The sequence below is a fragment of the Pleurodeles waltl genome, chromosome 6 (assembly GCF_031143425.1).
Source record: "Pleurodeles waltl isolate 20211129_DDA chromosome 6, aPleWal1.hap1.20221129, whole genome shotgun sequence".
NCBI classification, from domain to species: domain Eukaryota; kingdom Metazoa; phylum Chordata; class Amphibia; order Caudata; family Salamandridae; genus Pleurodeles; species Pleurodeles waltl.
In genome coordinates, this window is record NC_090445.1 from 82916987 (window position 1) to 82935700 (window position 18714).

At 51.3% G+C, this 18714-nt stretch overlaps 5 non-coding genes across 5 annotated transcripts; all 5 read left to right on the forward strand.

The window, feature by feature from the left end:
* The first annotated feature begins 1025 nt into the window (after nucleotides 1–1025).
* TRNAK-CUU (transfer RNA lysine (anticodon CUU)) lies at nucleotides 1026–1098 on the forward strand. Its single transcript has one exon. It is a non-coding gene; the product is annotated as a tRNA-Lys (tRNA).
* A 1554-nt stretch (nucleotides 1099–2652) lies between these two features.
* On the forward strand, nucleotides 2653–2725 carry TRNAK-UUU (transfer RNA lysine (anticodon UUU)). The gene has a single exon. It is a non-coding gene; the product is annotated as a tRNA-Lys (tRNA).
* Nucleotides 2726–3476: 751 nt separating this feature from the next.
* On the forward strand, nucleotides 3477–3549 carry TRNAK-CUU (transfer RNA lysine (anticodon CUU)). The gene has a single exon. It is a non-coding gene; the product is annotated as a tRNA-Lys (tRNA).
* Nucleotides 3550–10282: 6733 nt separating this feature from the next.
* On the forward strand, nucleotides 10283–10355 carry TRNAK-CUU (transfer RNA lysine (anticodon CUU)). The gene has a single exon. It is a non-coding gene; the product is annotated as a tRNA-Lys (tRNA).
* A 738-nt stretch (nucleotides 10356–11093) lies between these two features.
* TRNAK-CUU (transfer RNA lysine (anticodon CUU)) lies at nucleotides 11094–11166 on the forward strand. Its single transcript has one exon. It is a non-coding gene; the product is annotated as a tRNA-Lys (tRNA).
* Nucleotides 11167–18714: the final 7548 nt, after the last annotated feature.

Here is an 18714-nt window from a genome sequence, read left to right on the forward strand (position 1 = left end):
TTGAGAGGAAAGATGCATGTATTTACCAGAGTGAGCTCCAGAGAGACTGATGGGGACATAAGACTGGGGTAGAGCGAGAGATGGAGAAAGAGAAAGGTTCCTGTGTCGAGTCAGCAGCAGAGAAAATGAAACAAAGGGGCCTCCTGGGATAACCACACACTACTTCCTCACAAAGAACACACAGAGGGTGTGTGAAATGATATAGGCACAGTAGCCTGGCTAGCTCAGTCGGTAGAACATGAGCCTCTTAATCTCAGGGTCGTGGGTTCGAGCCCTACGTTGGGTGTGATGCTTTTTAAAGGCTTCTCCATTTTCGGGTTTAACATTAACTCTTACCTTTTTCAGATATTTCGCTGAGGCTTAAAACTACACACACACACACATCCTGCCGTTTGCCTCACGATTCCCACAGGACTCCACACAACGCAGCACTTCCCGCCCTGGGATGCGCCGCTGGGAGCGGTCCTAGGCCGAGCCTTTCCTGCGCCCTTTCCTAGCCTTAGCCGCACGTGCTTACAGCGAGCTCGGAGTCCGCTCCGGTCCGTCCTGTCCCCCCCCCCATCCTTTCAAAAAGAGGAGTTTAAGGTCTTATCCCCGCTGGTGTTATGATTAAAGTAGGTATGAAAACTACTTTATGTCGGCAGCGGGATTTGATCACAAGACTGGGAAAGATATTGATCTTGAATGTGGCACCTTACACCGCTCGCCCATTCCAGCAGCTTCCGGAACAATCCTCTGGAAGCTGACTGCCACCTCGCGAAACAGGGAGAGTTCACACTGTTCTCTACTGGACATTTAAGTATGTGCCCAGAGACAGGTTGAGAGGACAGATGCATGTATCTACCAGAGTGAGCTCCAGAGAGACTGATGGGGACATAAGACTGGGGTAGAGCGAGAGATGGAGAAAGGTGCCTGTGTCGAGTCAGCAGCAGAGAAAATGAAACAAAGGGGCTTCCTGGGATAACCACACACTACTTCCTCACAAAGAACACACTGGGGGTGTGTGAAATTACATTGGCACAGCAGCCCGGCTAGCTCAGTTGGTAGAGCATGAGACTCTTAATCTCAGGGTCGTGGGTTTGAGCCCCACGTTGGGCGTGATGTTTTTTAAAGGCTTCTCCATTTTAAGGTTTAACATTAACTCTCACCTTTTTCAGATATTTCGCTGAGGCTTAAAACTACACACACACACATCCTGCAGTTTGCCTCACGATTCTCACAGGACTCCACACAACGCAGCACTTCCCGCCCTGGGAGGCGCCGCTGGGAGCGGTCCAAGGCCGAGCCTTTCCTGCGCCCTTTCCTAGCCTGAGCCGCCCGTGCTTACAGCGAGCTCGGAGTCCGCTTCGGTCCGTCCTGTCCCCCCCATCCTTTCAAAAAGAGGAGTTTAAGGTCTCATCCCCGCTGGTGTTATGATTAAAGTAGGTATGAAAACTACTTTATGTCAGCAGCAGGATTTGATAACGGGACTGGTGAAGATTCTGCTCTTGAATGAGGCACCTTACACCGCTCGGCCATTCCAGCAGCCTCCGGAACACGCCTCTGGAGGATGACTGCCACCTCGCGAAACAGGGAGAGTTCACACTGTTCTCTACTGGACATTTAAGTATGTGCCCAGAGACAGGTTGAGAGGACAGATGCAAGTATGTACCAGAGTGAGTTCCAGAGAGACTGATGGGGACATAAGACTGGGGTAGAGCGAGAAATGGAGAAAGAGAAAGGTGCCTGTGTCGAGTCAGCAGCAGAGAAAATGAAACAAAGGGGCCTCCTGGGATAACTACACACTACTTCCTCACAAAGAACACACAGAGGGTGTGTGAAATAACATAGGCACAGCAGCCCGGCTAGTTCAGTCGGTTGAGCATGAGACTCTTAATCTCAGGGTCGTGGGTTCAAGCCCCACGTTGGGCGTGATGCTTTTTAAAGCCTTCTCCATTTTCGGGTTTAACATTAACTCTCACCTTTTTCAGATACTTCGTTGAGGCTTAAAACTACACACACACAGATCTTGCAGTTTGCCTCACGATTCCCACAGGACTCCACACAACGCATCACTTCCCGCCCTGGGAGGCGCCGCTGGGAGCGGTCCTAGGCCGAGCCTTTCCTGCGCCCTTTCCTAGCCTGAGCTGCCCGTGCTTACAGCGAGCTCGGAGTCCGCTCCAGTCCGTCCTGTCCCCCCCCATCCTTTCAAAAAGAGGAGTTTAAGGTCTCGTCCCCGCAGGTGTTATGATTAAAGTAGGTATGAAAACTACTTTATGTCGGCAGCGGGATTTGATAACAGGACTGGGGAACATACTGCTCTTAAATGGGGCACCTTACACAGCTCGGCCATTCCGGCAGCCTCTGGAACATGGCTCTGGAGGCTGACTGCCACTTCGCGAAACAGGAAGAGTTCACACTGTTCTCTACTGGACATTTAAGTATGTGCCCAGAGACAGGTTGAGACGATAGATGCATGTATGTACCAGAGTGAGCTCCAGAGAGACTGATCGGGACATAAGACTGGAGTAGAGCGAGAGATAGAGAAAGAGAAAGGTGCCTGTGTCGAGTCAGCAGCAGAGAAAATGAAACCAAGGGGCCTCCTAGGATAACCACACACTACTCCCTTACAAAGAACACACAGAGGGTGTGTGAAACGACATAGGCACAGCAGCCCGGCTACCTCAGTCGGTAGAGCATGAGCCTTTTAATCTCAGGGTCGTGGGTTCGAGCCCCACGTGTGGCGTGATGCTTTTTAAAGGCTTCTCCATTTTCGGGTTTAACATTAACTCTCACCTTTTTCAGATATATTTCGCTGAGGCTTAAAACTACACACACACACACATCCTGCAGTTTGCCTCACGATTCCCACAGGACTCCACACAACGCAGCACTTCCTGCCCTGGGAGGCGCCGCTTTGAGCGGTCCTAGGCCGAGCCCTTCCTGCGCCCTTTCCTAGCCTGAGCCGCCCGTGCTTACAGCGAGCTCGGAGTCCGCTCCGCTCCGGTCCGTACTGTCCCCCCCCCATCTTTTCAAGAAAAGGAGTTTAAGGTCTCATCCCCACTGATGTTATGATTAAAGTAGGTATGAAAACTACTTTATGTCGGCAGCAGCATTTGATCACAGGACTGGGGAAGATACTGCTCTTGAATGTGGCGCCTTACACCGTTCGGCCATTCCGGCAGCCTCGGGAACACAGCTCTGGAGGCTGACTGCCACCTCGCGAAACAGGGAGAGTTCACACTGTTCTCTACTGGACATTTCAGTATGTGCCCAGAGACAGGTTTAGAGGACAGATGCATGTATGTACCAGAGTGAGCTCCAGAGAGACTGACGGGGACATAAGACTGGGGTAGAGCGAGAGATGGAGAAAGAGAAAGGTGCCTGTTTCGAGTCAGCAGCAGAGAAAATGAAACAAAGGGGCCTCCTGGGATAACCACACACTACTTCCTCACAAAGAACACACAGAGGGTGTGTGAAATGAAATAGGCACAGCAGCCCGGCTAGCTCAGTTGGTAGAGCATGAGACTCTTAATCTCAGGGTCGTGGGTTTGAGCCCCACGTTGGGCGTGATGTTTTTTAAAGGCTTCTCCATTTTAAGGTTTAACATTAACTCTCACCTTTTTCAGATATTTCGCTGAGGCTTAAAACTACACACAGACACATCCTGCAGTTTGCCTCACGATTCTCACAGGACTCCACACAACGCAGCACTTCCCGCCCTGGGAGGCGCCGCTGGGAGCGGTCCAAGGCCGAGCCTTTCCTGCGCCCTTTCCTAGCCTGAGCCGCCCGTGCTTACAGCGAGCTCGGAGTCCGCTTCGGTCCGTCCTGTCCCCCCCATCCTTTCAAAAAGAGGAGTTTAAGGTCTCATCCCCGCTGGTGTTATGATTAAAGTAGGTAAGAAAACTACTTTATGTCAGCAGCAGGATTTGATAACGGGACTGGTGAAGATTCTGCTCTTGAATGAGGCACCTTACACCGCTCGGCCATTCCAGCAGCCTCCGGAACACGGCTCTGGAGGCTGACTGCCACCTCGCGAAACAGGGAGAGTTCACACTGTTCTCTACTGGACATTTAAGTATGTGCCCAGAGACAGGTTGAGAGGACAGATGCAAGTATGTACCAGAGTGAGTTCCAGAGAGACTGATGGGGACATAAGACTGGGGTAGAGCGAGAAATGGAGAAAGAGAAAGGTGCCTGTGTCGAGTCAGCAGCAGAGAAAATGAAACAAAGGGGCCTCCTGGGATAACTACACACTACTTCCTCACAAAGAACACACAGAGGGTGTGTGAAATAACATAGGCACAGCAGCCCGGCTAGTTCAGTCGGTAGAGCATGAGACTCTTAATCTCAGGGTCGTGGGTTCAAGCCCCACGTTGGGCGAGATGCTTTTTAAAGGCTTCTCTATTTTCGGGTTTAACATTAACTCTCACCTTTTTCAGATATTTCGCTGAGCCTTAAAACTACACACACACACACATCCTGCAGTTTGCCTCACGATTCCCACAGGACTCCACACAACGCAGCACTTCCCGCCCTGGGAGGCGCCGCTGGGAGCGGTCCCAGGCCGAACCTTTTCTGCGCCCTTTCCTAGCCTGAGCCGCACGTGCTTACAGCGAGCTCGGAGTCTTCTCCGGTCCGTCCTGTCCTCCCCCATCCTTTCAAAAAGAGGAGTTTAAGGTCTCATCCCCGCTGGTGTTATGATTAAAGTAGGTATTAAAACTACTTTATGTCGGCAGCGGGATTTGATCACAGGACAGGGGAAGATACCGATCTTGAAAGAGGCACCTTACACCGCTCGCCCATTCCGGCAGCCTCCGGACCATAGCTCTGGAGGCTGACTGCCACCTCGTGAAACAGGGATAGTTCACACTGTTCTCTACTGGACATTTAAGTATGTGCCCAGAGACAGGTTGAGAGGAGAGATGCATGTATGTACCAGAGTGAGCTCCAGAGAGACTGATGGGGACATAAGACTGGGGTAGAGCGAGAGATGGAGAAAGAGAAAGGTCCCTGTGTCGAGTCAGCAGCAGAGAAAATGAAACAAAGGGTCCTCCTGGGATAACCACACACTACTTCCTCACAAAGAACACAGAGGATGTGTGAAATTACATAGGCCTAGCAGCCCGGCTAGCTCAGTCGGTAGAGCATGAGACTCTTAATCTCAGGGTCGTGGGTTCGAGCCCCATGTTGGGTGTGATTCTTGATAAAGGCTTCTCCATTTTCGGGTTTAACATTAACTTTCACCTTTTTCAGATATTTCGCTGAGGCTTAAAACTACACACACACACACACATCCTGCAGTTTGCCTCACAATTCCCACAGGACTCCACACAACGCAGCACTTCCCGCCCTGGGAGGCGCCGCTGGGAGCGGTCCTAGGCCGAGCCTTTCCTGCACCCTTTCCTAGCCTGAGCCGCCCGTGCTTACAGCGAGCTCGGAGTCCGCTCTGGTCCGTCCTGTTCCCCCCCCCCCCCCCCAATCCTTTCAAAAAGAGGAGTTTAAGGTTTCATCCCAGCTGGTGTTATGATTAAAGTAGGTATGAAAACTACTTTATGTCAGCAGCAAGATTTGATCACAGGACTGGGGAAGATACTGCTATTGAATGTGGCACCTTACACCGCTCGGCCATTCTGGCACCCTCCAGAACGCGACTCTGGAGGCTGACTGCCACCTCGTGAAACAGGGAGAGTTCACACTGTTCTCTACTGGACATTTAAGTATGTGCCCAGAGACAGGTTGAGAGTACAGATGCATGTATGTACCAGAGTGAGCTCCAGAGAGACTTATGGGGACATAAGGGTGGGGTAGAACGAGAGATGGAGAAAGAGAAAGGTGCCTGTGTCGAGTCAGCAGCAGAGAAAATGAAACATAGGGGCCTCCTGTGATAACCACACACTACTTCCTCACAAAGAACACACAGAGGGTGTGTGAAATGACATAGGCACAGCAGCCCGGCTAGCTCAGTCGGTAGACCATGAGACTCTTAATCTCAGGGTCGTGGGTTCGAGCCCCACGTTGGGCTTTATGCTTTTTAAAGGCTTCTCCATTTTCGGGTTTAACATTAACTCTCACCTTTTTCAGATATTTTGCTGAGGCTTAAAACGACACACACACACACATCCTGCCGTTTGCCTCACGATTCCCACAGGACTCCACACAACACAGGGGCCTCCTGGGATAACCACACACTACTTCCTCACAAGAAACACACAGAGGGTGTGTGAAATGACATAGACACAGGAAGCGGGCTAGCTCGGTCGGTAGAGCATGAGACTCTTAATCTCCGAGTTGTGGGTTTGAGCCCCACGTTGGGCGTGATGCTTTTTAAAGGATTCTCCATTTTCGGGTTTAACATTAACTCTCACCTTTTTCAGAAATTTTGCTGAGGCTTAAAACTACACACACATCCTGCAGTTTGCCTCACGATTCCCACAGGACTCCACACAACGCAGCACTTCCCGCCCTGGAAGGCGCCGCTGGGAGCGGTCCTAGGCCGAGCCTTTCCTGCGCCCTTTCCTAGCCTGAGCAGCCCGTGCTTACAGCGAGCTTGGAGTCCGCTCTGGTCCGTCCTGTCCCCCCTCATCCTTTCAAAAAGAGGAGTTTAAGGTCTCATCCCAGCTGGTGTTATGATTAAATTAGTAATGAAAACTTCTTTATGTCGGCAGCAGGATTTGATCACGGGACTGGGGAAGATACTGCTTTCGAATGTGGCACCTTTCACCGCTCGGCCATTCCGGCAGTCTCCGGAACAACACTCAGGAGGGTGACTACCACCTCGCGAAACAGGTAGAGTTCACACTGTTCTCTACTGGACATTTAAGTATGTGCCCAGAGACAGGTTGAGAGGACAGATGCATGTATGTACCAGAGTGAGCTCCAGAGAGACTGATGGGGACATAAGACTGGGGTAGAGCGAGAGATGGAGAAAGAGAAAGGTGCCTGTGTCGAGTCAGCAGCAGAGAAAATGAAACAAAGGGGCCTCCTGGGATAACCACACACTACTTCCTCACAAAGAACACACAGAGGGTGTGTGAAATGACATAGGCACATCAGCCCGGCTAGCTCAGTCGGTAATGCATGAGACTCTTAATCTCAGGGTTGTGAGTTCCAGCCCCATGTTGGGAGTGATGCTTTTTAAAGGCTTCTCCATTTTCGGGTTTAACATTAACTCTCACCTTTTTCAGATATATTTCGCTGAGGCTTAAAACTACACACACACACACATCCTGCAGTTTGCCTCACGATTCCCACAGGACTCCACACTACGCAGCACTTCCCGCCCTGGGAGGCGCCGCTGGGAGCAGTCCTAGGCCGAGCCTTTCCTGCGCCCTTTCCTAGCCTGAGCTGCCCGTGCTTACAGCGAGCTCGGAGTCCGCTCCGGTCCGTCCTGTCCCCCACCATCCTTTCAAAAAGAGGAGTTTAAGGTCTCATCCCCGCTGGTGTTATGATTAAAGTAGGTATGAAAACTACTTTATGTCGGCAGCGGGATTTGATGACAGGACTGGAGAAGATAGTGCTCTTGAATGTGGAACTTTACACCGCTCGGCCATTCCGGCAGCCTCCGGAACACGGATGTGGAGGCTGACTGCCACTTCGCGAAACAGGGAGAGTTCACCCTGTTCTCTACTGGACATTTAAGTATGTGCCCAGAGACAGGTTGAGACGACAGATGCATGTATGTACCAGAGTGAGCTCCAGAGAGACTGATGGGGAAATAAGACTGGAGTAGAGCAAGAGATGGAGAAAGAGAAAGGTGCCTGTGTCGAGTCAGCAGCAGAGAAAATGAAACAAAGGGGCCTCCTGGGATAACCACACACTACTTCCTCACAAAGAACACACAGAGGGTGTGTGAAATGACATAGACACAGCAGCCTGGCTAGCTCAGTTGGTAGAGCATGAGACTCTTAATCTCAGGGGCGTGGGTTCGAGCCCCACGTTGTGTGTGATGTTTTTTAAAGGCTTCTCCATTTTCGGGTTTAACATTAACTCTCACCTTTTTCAGATATATTTAGCTGAGGCTTAAAACTACACACACACACATCCTGCAGTTTGCCTCATGATTCCCACAGGACTCCACACAACGCAGCACTTCCCGCCCTGGGAGGCGCCACTGGGAGCGGTCCTAGGCCGAGCCTTTCCTGCGCCCTTTCCTAGCCTGAGCTGCCTGTTCTTACAGCGAGCTGGGAGTCTGCTCCGGTCCGTCCTGTCCCCACCATCCTTTCAAAAAGAGGAGTTAAGGTCTCATCCCCGCTGGTGTTATGATTAAAGTAGGTATGAAAAGTACTTTATATCAGCAGCACGATTTGATCACCGGACTGGGGAAGATACTGCTCTTGAATGTGGTGCCTTACACCGCTCAGCCATTAGAACACAGCTCTGGAAGCTGACTGCCACCTTGCAAAACAGGGAGAGTTCACACTGTTCTCTACTGGACATTTAAGTATGTGCCCAGAGACAGGTTGAGAGGACAGATGCATGTATGTACCAGAATGAGCTCCAGAGAGACTGATGGGGACATGAGACTGGGGTAGAGCGAGAGATGGAGAAAGAGAAAGGGGCCTGTGTCTACTCAGCAGCAGAGAAAATGAAACAAAGGGGCCTCCTGGGATAACCACACACTACTTCCTCACAAAGAACACACAGAGGGTGTGTGAAATGGCATAGGCACAGCACCCTGGCTAGCTCAGTCGGTAGAGCATGAGACTCTTAATCTCAGGGTCGTGGGCTCGAGCCCCATGTTGGGCGTGATGCTTTTTAAAGGCTTCTCCATTTTCGGGTTTAACATTAACTCTCACCTTTTTCAGCTATTTCGCTGAGGCTTAAAACTACACACACAAACATCCTGCAGTTTGCCACACAATTCCCACAGGACTCCACACAACGCAGAACTTCCCGCCCTGGGAGGCGCCGCTGGGAGCGGTCCTAGGCCGAGCCTTTCCTGCGCCCTTTCCTAGCCTGAGCTGCCCATGCTTACAGCGAGCTCGGAGTACGCTCCGGTCCGTCCTGTCTCTCCCCCATCCTTTCAAAAAGAGGAGTTTAAGGTCTCATCCCCGCTGGTGTTATGTTTAAAGTAGGTATGAAAACTACTTTATATCGGCAGCAGGATTTGATCACGGGACTGGGGAAGACACTGCTCTTGAATGTGGCACCTTACACCGCTCGGCCATTCCGGCAGCCTCCGGAACATGGCTCTGGAGGCTAACTGCCACCTTGCGAAACAGGGAGAGTTCACACTGTTCTCTACTGGACATTTAAGTATGTGCCCAGAGACACGTTGAGAGGACAGATGCATGTATGTACCAGAGTGAGCTCCAGAGAGACTGATGGGGACATAAGACTGGGGTAGAGCAAGAGATGTAGAAAGAGAAAGGTGCCTGTGTCGAGTAAGCAGCAGAGAAAATGAAACAAAGGGGCCTTCTGGGATAACCACACACTACTTCCTCACAAAGAACACACAGAGGGTGTGTGAAATGACATAGGCACAGCAGCCTGGCTAGCTCAGTCGGTAGAGCATGAGCCTCTTAATCTCAGGGTTGTGGGTTCGAGCCCCACGTTGGGCGTGATGCTTTTTAAAGGCTTCTCCATTTTCGGGTTTAACATTAACTCTCACCTTTTTCAGATATTTCGCTGAGGCTTAAAACGACACACACACACATCCTGCCGTTTCCCTCACGATTCCCACAGGACTCCACACAACACAGCACTTCCCGCCATGGGTGGCGCCGCTGGGAGCGGTCCTAGGCCCAGCCTTTCCTGCGCCCTTTCCTAACCTGTGCTGCCCATGCTTACAGCGAGCTCGGAGTCCGCTCCGGTCCGTCCTGTCCCCCCCATCCTTTCAAAAAGAGGAGTTTAAGGTCTCATCCCCGCTGGTGTTATGATTAAAGTAGGTATGAAAACTACCTTATGTCTGCAGCAGGATTTGATCACGGGACTGGGGACGATACTGCTCTAGAATGTGGCACCTTACACCGCTCGGCCATTCGGGCAGCCTCCGGAACACATCTCTGGAGGCGGACTGCCACCTCGCAAAACAGGGAGAGTTCACACTGTTCTCTACTGGACATTTAAGTATGTGCCCAGAGACAGGTTGAGACGACAGATGCATGTATGTACCAGAGTGAGCTCCAGAGAGACTGATGGGGACATAAGACTGGAGTAGAGCGAGAGATGGAGAAAGAGAAAGGTGCCTGTATCGAGTCAGCAGCAGAGAAAATGAAACCAAGGGGCCTCCTGGGATAACCACACACTACTTCCTCACAAAGAACACACAGAGGATGTGTGAAATAACATAGGCACAGCAGCCCGGCTAGCTCAGTCGGTAGAGCATGAGACTCTTAATCTCAGGGTCGTGGGTTCAAGCCCCACGTTGGGTGTGATGCTTTTTAAAGGCTTCTCCATTTTCGGGTTTAACCTTAACTCTCACCTTTTTCAGATATATTTCGCTGAGGGTTAAAACTACACACACACACACACATCCTGCAGTTTGCCTCACGATTCCCACAGGACTCCACACAACGCAGCACTTCCCACCCTGGGAGGTGCCGCTTGGAGCGGTCCTAGGCCGAGCCTTTCCTGCGCCCTTTTCTAGCCTGAGCCGCCCGTACTTACAGCGAGCTCGGAGTCCGCTCCGGTCCGTCCTGTCTCCCCCCCATCCTTTCAAAAAGAGGAGTTTATGGTCTTAACCCCGCCGGTGTTATGATTAAAGTAGGTATGAAAACTACTTTATGTCGGCAGCAGGAATTGATCACGGGACTGGGGAAGATACTGCTCTTGAATGTGGCGCCTTACACTGCTCGGAAATTCCGGCAGCCTCCCGAACACGGCTCTGGAGGCTGACTGCCACCTCGCGAAACAGGGAGAGTTCACACTGTTCTCTACTGGACATTCAAGTATGTGCCCAGAGACAGGTTGAGAGGACAGATGCATGTATGTACCAGAGTGAGCTCCAGAGACTGATGGGGACATAAGACTGGGGTAGAGCGAGAGATGGAGAAAGGTGCCTGTGTCGAGTCAGCAGCAGAGAAAATGAAACAAAGGGGCCTCTTGGGATAACCACTCACTACTTCCTCACAAAGAACACAGAGGTTGTGTGAAATACCACAGGCACAGCAGCCCGGCTAGCTCAGTCGGTAGAGCATGAGACTCTTGATCTCAGGGTCGTGGGTTCGAGCCCCACGTTGGGCGTGATGCTTCTTAAAGGCTTCTCCATTTTCAGGTTTAACATTAACTCTCACCTTTTTCAGATATTTCGCTGAGGCTTAAAACGACACACACACACACATCCTGCCGTTTGCCTCACGATTCCCACAGGACTCCACACAACGCAGCACTTCCAGCCCTGGGAGCGGTCCTAGGCCCAGCCTTTCCTGCGCCCTTTCCTAGCCTGAGCCGCCCGTGCTTACAGCGAGCTCGGAGTCTGCTCCGGTCCGTCCTGTCCCCCCCCCCATCCTTTCAAAAAGAAGAGTTTAAGGTCTCATCCCCGCTGGTGTTATGATTAAAGTAGGTATGAAAACCACTTTATGTCAGCAGCGGGATTTGATCACGGGACTGGGGACGATACTGCTCTTAAATGTGGCGCTTTACACCGCTCGGCCTTTCTGGCAGCCTCCGGAACACCGCTCTGGAAGCTGACTGCCACCTCGCAAAACAGGGAGAGTTCACACTGTTCTCTACTGGACATTTAAGTATGTGCCCAGAGACAGGTTGAGAGGACAGATGCATGTATGTACCAGAGTGAGCTCCAGATAGACTGATGGGGACATAAGACTGGGGTAGAGCGAGAGATGGAGAAAGAGAAAGGTGCCTGTGTCGAGTCAGCAGCAGAGAAAATGAAACAAAGGGGCCTCCTCGCATAACCACACACTAGTTCCTCACAAAGAACACACAGAGGGTGTGTGAAACAACAGGCACAGCAGCCGGGCTAGCTCAGTCGGTAGAGCACGAGACTCTTAATCTCAGGGTCATGGGTTTGAGCCCCACGTTGGGTGTGATGCTTTTTAAAGGCTTATCCATTTTCGGGTTTAACATTAACTCTCACCTTCTTCAGATATTTCGCTGAGGCTTAAAACTACACACACACACATCCTGCAGTTTCCCTCACAATTGCCACAGGACTCCACACAACGCAGCACCTCACGCCCTGGGAGGCGCCGCTGGAGCGGTCCTAGGCCGAGCCTTTCCTGCGCCCTTTCCTAGCCTGAGCCGCCCATGCTTACAGCGAGCTCGGAGTACGCTCCGGTCCGTCCTGTCTCTCCCCCATCCTTTCAAAAAGAGGAGTTTAAGGTCTCATCCCCGCTGGTGTTATGTTTAAAGTAGGTATGAAAACTACTTTATATCGGCAACAGGATTTGATCACGGGACTGGGGAAGACACTGCTCTTGAATGTGGCACCTTACACCGCTCGGCCATTCCGGCAGCCTCCGGAACATGGCTCTGGAGGCTAACTGCCACCTTGCGAAACAGGGAGAGTTCACACTGTTCTCTACTGGACATTTAAGTATGTGCCCAGAGACACGTTGAGAGGACAGATGCATGTATGTACCAGAGTGAGCTCCAGAGAGACTGATGGGGACATAAGACTGGGGTAGAGCAAGAGATGTAGAAAGAGAAAGGTGCCTGTGTCGAGTAAGCAGCAGAGAAAATGAAACAAAGGGGCCTCCTGGGATAACCACACACTACTTCCTCACAAAGAACACACAGAGGGTGTGTGAAATGACATAGGCACAGCAGCGTGGCTAGTTCAGTCGGTAGAGCATGAGACTCTTAATCTCAGGGTCGTGGGTTTGAGCCCCATGTTGGGCGTAATGCTTGTTAAAGGCTTCTCCATTTTCGGGTTTAACATTAACTCTCACCTTTTTCAGATATTTCGCTGAGGCTTAAAACTACACACACACACACACATCCTGCAGTTTGCCTCACGATTCCCACAGGACTCCACACAACGCAGCACTTCCCGCCCTAGGAGGCGCCTCTGGGAGCGGTCCTAGGCCGAGCCTTTCCTGCGCCCTTTCCTAGCCTGAGCCGCCCGTGCTTACAGTGAGCTCGGAGTCCGCTCCGGTCCGTCCTGTCCCCCCCCCCCATCCTTTCAAAAAGAGCAGTTTAAGGTCTCATCCCGCTGGTGTTATGATTAAAGTAGGTATGAAAACTACTTTATGTCGGCAGCAGGATTTGATCACAGGACTGGGGAAGATACCGCTCTTGAAAGAGGCACCTTACACCGCTCGCCCATTCCGGCAGCCTCCGGAACGCATCTCTGGAGGCTGACTGCCACCTCGTGAAACAGGGATAGTTCACACTGTTCTCTACTGGACATTTAAGTATGTGCCCAGAGACAGTTTGAGAGGAGAGATGCATGTATGTACCAGAGTGAGCTCCAGAGAGACTGATGGGGACATAAGACTGGGGTAGAGCGAGAGATGGAGAAAGAGAAAGGTCCCTGTGTCGAGTCAGCAGCAGAGAAAATGAAACAAAGGGTCCTCCTGTGATAACCACACACTACTTCCTCACAAAGAACACACAGAGGATGTGTGAAATTACATAGGCCTAGCAGCCCGGCTAGCTCAGTCGGTAGAGCATGAGACTCTTAATCTCAGGGTCGTGGGTTCGAGCCCCATGTTGGGTGTGATGCTTGTTAAAGGCTTCTCCATTTTCGGGTTTAACATTAACTCTCACTTTTTCAGATATTTCGCTGAGGATTTAAACTACACACACACACATCCTGCAGTTTGCATCAGGATTCCCACAGGACTCCACACAACGCAGCACTTCCCGCCCTGGGAGGCGCCGCTGGGAGCGGTCCTAGGCCGAGCCTTTCCTGCGCCCTTTCCTAGCCTGAGCCGCCCGTGCTTACAGCGAGCTCGGAGTCCGCTCCGGTCCGCCCTGTCCCCCCCTCCCCCCCATCCTTTCAAAAAGAGGAGTTTAAGGTCTCATCCCCGCTGGTGTTATGATTTGTAGGAAAGTACCATCTTGCCTGGCATGTTACCCCCATTTTTCACTGTATATATGTTGTTTTAGTTGTATGTGTCACTGGGACCCTGGTAAACCAGGGCCCCAGTGCTCATAAGTGTGCCTGAATGTGTTACCTGTGTAGTGACTAACTGTCTCACTGAGGCTCTGCTAATCAGAACCTCAGTGGTTATGCTCTCTCATTTCTTTCCAAATTGTCACTAACAGGCTAGTGACCATTCTTACCAATTTACATTGGCTTACTGGAACACCCTTATAATTCCCTAGTATATGGTACTGAGGTACCCAGGGTATTGGGGTTCCAGGAGATCCCTATGGGCTGCAGCATTTCTTTTGCCACCCATAGGGAGCTCTGACAATTCTTACACAGGCCTGCCACTGCAGCCTGAGTGAAATAACGTCCACGTTATTTCACAGCCATTTTACACTGCACTTAAGTAACTTATAAGTCACCTATATGTCTAACCTTTACCTGGTAAAGGTTAGGTGCAAAGTTACTTAGTGTGAGGGCACCCTGGCACTAGCCAAGGTGCCCCCACATTGTTCAGAGCCAATTCCCTGAACTTTGTGAGTGCGGGGACACCATTACACGCGTGCACTACATATAGGTCACTACCTATATGTAGCTTCACAATGGTAACTCCGAATATGGCCATGTAACATGTCTATGATCATGGAATTGCCCCCTCTATGCCATCCTGGCATAGTTGGCACAATCCCATGATCCCAGTGGTCTGTAGCACAGACCCTGGTACTGCCAAACTGCCCTTCCTGGGGTTTCACTGCAGCTGCTGCTGCTGCCAACCCCTCAGACAGGCAGCTGCCCTCCTGGGGTCCAGCCAGGCCTGGCCCAGGATGGCAGAACAAAGAACTTCCTCTGAGGGAGGGTGTAACACCCTCTCCCTTTGGAAAATGGTGTGAAGGCAGGGGAGGAGTAGCCTCCCCCAGCCTCTGGAAATGCTTTGTTGGGCACAGATGTGCCCAATTCTGCATAAGCCAGTCTACACCGGTTCAGGGACCCCTTAGCCCCTGCTCTGGCGCGAAACTGGACAAAGGAAAGGGGAGTGACCACTCCCCTGACCTGCACCTCCCCTGGGAGGTGTCCAGAGCTCCTCCAGTGTGCTCCAGACCTCTGCCATCTTGGAAACAGAGGTGCTGCTGGCACACTGGACTGCTCTGAGTGGCCAGTGCCACCAGGTGACGTCAGAGACTCCTGCTGATAGGCTCCTTCAGGTGTTAGTAGCCTATCCTCTCTCCTAGGTAGCCAAACCCTCTTTTCTGGCTATTTAGGGTCTCTGTCTCTGGGGAAACTTTAGATAACGAATGCAAGAGCTCATCCGAGTTCCTCTGCATCTCTCTCTTCACCTTCTGATAAGGAATCGACTGCTGACCGCGCTGGAAGCCTGCAAACCTGCAACATAGTAGCAAAGACGACTACTGCAACTCTGTAACGCTGATCCTGCCGCCTTCTCAACTGTTTTCCTGCTTGTGCATGCTGTGGGGGTAGCCTGCCTCCTCTCTGCACCAGAAGCTCCGAAGAAATCTCCCGTGGGTCGACGGAATCTTCCCCCTGCAACCACAGGCACCAAAAAGCTGCATTACCGGTCCCTTGGGTCTCCTCTCAGCACGACGAGCGAGGTCCCTCGAATCCAGCGACTCTGTCCAAGTGACCCCCACAGTCCAGTGACTCTTCAGCCCAAGTTTGGTGGAGGTAAGTCCTTGCCTCACCTCGCTGGGCTGCATTGCTGGGAACCGCGACTTTGCAGCTACTCCGGCCCCTGTGCACTTCCGGCGGAAATCCTTTGCGCACAGCCAAGCCTGCGTCCACGGCACTCTAACCTGCATTGCACGACTTTCTAAGTTGGTCTCCGGCGACGTGGGACTCCTTTGTGCAACTTCGGCGAGCACCGTTTCACGCATCCTCATAGTGCCTGTTCCTGGCACTTCTCCGGGAGCTACCTGCTTCAGTGAGGGCTCTTTGTCTTGCTCGACGTCCCCTCTCTCTGCAGGTCCAATTTGCGACCTCCTGGTCCCTCCTGGGCCCCAGCAGCGTCCAAAAACGCCAAACGCATGATTTGCAGCTAGCAAGGCTTGTTGGCGTTCTTTCAGCGGGAAAACACATCTGCACGACTCTCCACGGCGAGAGGGATCCGTCCACCAAAGGGGAAGTCTCTAGCCCTTTTCGTTCCTGCAGAAACCTCAGCTTCTTCTGTCCAGTCGAAGCTTCTTTGCACCCGCAGCTGGCATTTCCTGGGCATCTGCCCATCTCCGACTTGCTTGTGACTTTTGGACTTGGTCCCCTTGTTCCACAGGTACCCTAGATTGGAAATCCACAGTTGTTGCATTGCTGGTTTGTGTCTTTCCTGCATTATTCCTCTAACACGACTACTTTGTCCTTAGGGGAACTTTAGTGCACTTTGCACTCACTTTTCAGGGTCTTGGGGAGGGTTATTTTTCTAACTCTCACTATTTTCTAATAGTCCCAGCGACCCTCTACAAGGTCATATAGATTTGGGGTCCATTCGTGTTTCGCATTCCACTTTTGGAGTATATGGTTTGTGTTGCCCCTATCCCTATGTTTCCCCATTGCATCCTATTGTAACTATTCATTGTTTGCACTGTTTTTTAAGACTATACTGCATATTTTTGCTATTGTGTATATATATCTTGTGTATATTTCCTATCCTCTCACTGAGGGTACACTCTAAGATACTTTGGCATATTGTCATAAAAATAAAGTACCTTTATTTTTAGTATAACTGTGTATTGTGTTTTCTTATGATATTGTGCATATGACACTAGGTGGTACTGTAGTAGCTTCACACGTCTCCTAGTTCAGCCTAAGCTGCTCTGCTAAGCTACCATTATCTATCAGCCTATGCTGCTAGACACCCTATACACTAATAAGGGATAACTGGGCCTGGTGCAAGGTGCAAGTACCCCTTGGTACTCACTACAAGCCAGTCCAGCCTCCTACATGATTAAAGTAGGTATGAAAACTACTTTATGTCAGCAGCGGGATTTGATCACAAGACTGGAAAAGATACTGTTCTTGAATGTGGCGCCTTACACCGCTCGGCCATTCCGGCAGCCTTCGGACCACAGCTCTGGAGGCTGACTGCCATCTCGCAAAACAGGGAGAGTTCACACTGTTCTCTACTGGACATTTAAGTATGTGCCCAGAGACAGGTTGAGAGGACAGATGCATGTATGTACCAGAGTGAGCTCCAGAGAGACTGATGGGGACATAAGACTGGGGTAGAGCGAGAGATGTAGAAAGAGAAAGGTGCCTGTGTCGAGTCAGCAGCAGAGAAAATGAAACAAAGGGGCCTCCTAGGATAACCACTCACTACTTCCTCACAAAGAACACACAGTGGGTGTGTGAAATGTCATAGGCACAACAACCCGGCTAGCTCGGTCGGTAGAGCATGAGACTCTTAATATCAGGGTCGTGAGTTTGAGTCCCACATTGGGCGTGATGCTTTTTAAAGGCTTCTCCATTTTCGGGTTTAACATTAACTCTCACCTTTTTCAGATATTTCGCTGAGGCTTAAAAATGCACACACACACATCCTGCAGTTTGCCTCACGATTCCCACAGGACTCCACACAACGCAGTACTTCCCGCTCTGGGAGGCGCCGCTGGGAGCGGTCCTAGGCCGAGCCTTTCCTGCGCCCTTTACAAGCCTGAGCCGCCCGTGCTTACAGCGATCTCGGAGTCCGCTCTGGTCCATCCTGTCCCCCCCATCCTTTCAAAAGGAGGAGTTTAAGGTCTCATCCCAGCTGGTGTTATGATTAAAGTAGGTATGAAAACTACTTTATGTCGGCAGAAGGATTTGATCACGGGACTGGGGAAGATACTGCTATTGAATGTGGCACCTTACACCGCTCGGCCATTCCGGCAGCCTCCAGAACGCGACTCTGGAGGCTGACTGCCACCTCACGAAACAGGGAGAGTTCACACTGTTCTCTATTGGACATTTAAGTATGTGCCCAGAGACAGGTTGAGAGTACAGATGCATGTATGTACCAGAGTGAGCTCCAGAGAGACTTATGGGGACATAAGAGTGGGGTAGAGCGAGAGCTGGAGAAATAGAAAGGTGCCTGTGTCGAGACAGCAGCAGAGAAAATGAAACAAAGGGGCCTCCTGTGATAACTACACACTACTTCCTCACAAAGAACACACAGAGGGTATGTGAAATGACATAGGCACAGCAGCCCGGCTAGCTCAGTCGGTAGACCATGAGACTCTTAATCTCAGGGTCGTGGGTTCGAGCCCCACGTTGGGCGTGATGCTTTTTAAAGGCTTCTCCATTTTCGGGTTTAACATTAACTCTCACCTTTTTCAGATATTTTGCTGAGGCTTAAAACTGCACACACACACACATCCTGCCGTTTGCCTCACGATTCCCACAGGACTCCACACAACACAGGGGCCTCCTGGGATAACCACACACTACTTCCTCACAAGAAACACACAGAGGGTGTGTGAAATGACATAGGCACAGCAGCCCGGCTAGCTCGGTCGGTAGAGCATGAGACTCTTAATCTACGGGTTGTGCGTTTGAGCCCCACGTTGGGCGTGATGCTTTTTAAAGGCTTCTCCATTTTCGGGTTTAACATTAACTCTCACCTTTTTCAGATATTTCGCTGAGGCTTAAAACTACACACACACACATCCTGCAGTTTGCCTCATGATTCCCACAGGACTCCACACAACGCAGCACTTCCCGCCCTGGGAGGCGCCGCTGGGAGTGGTCCTAGGCCG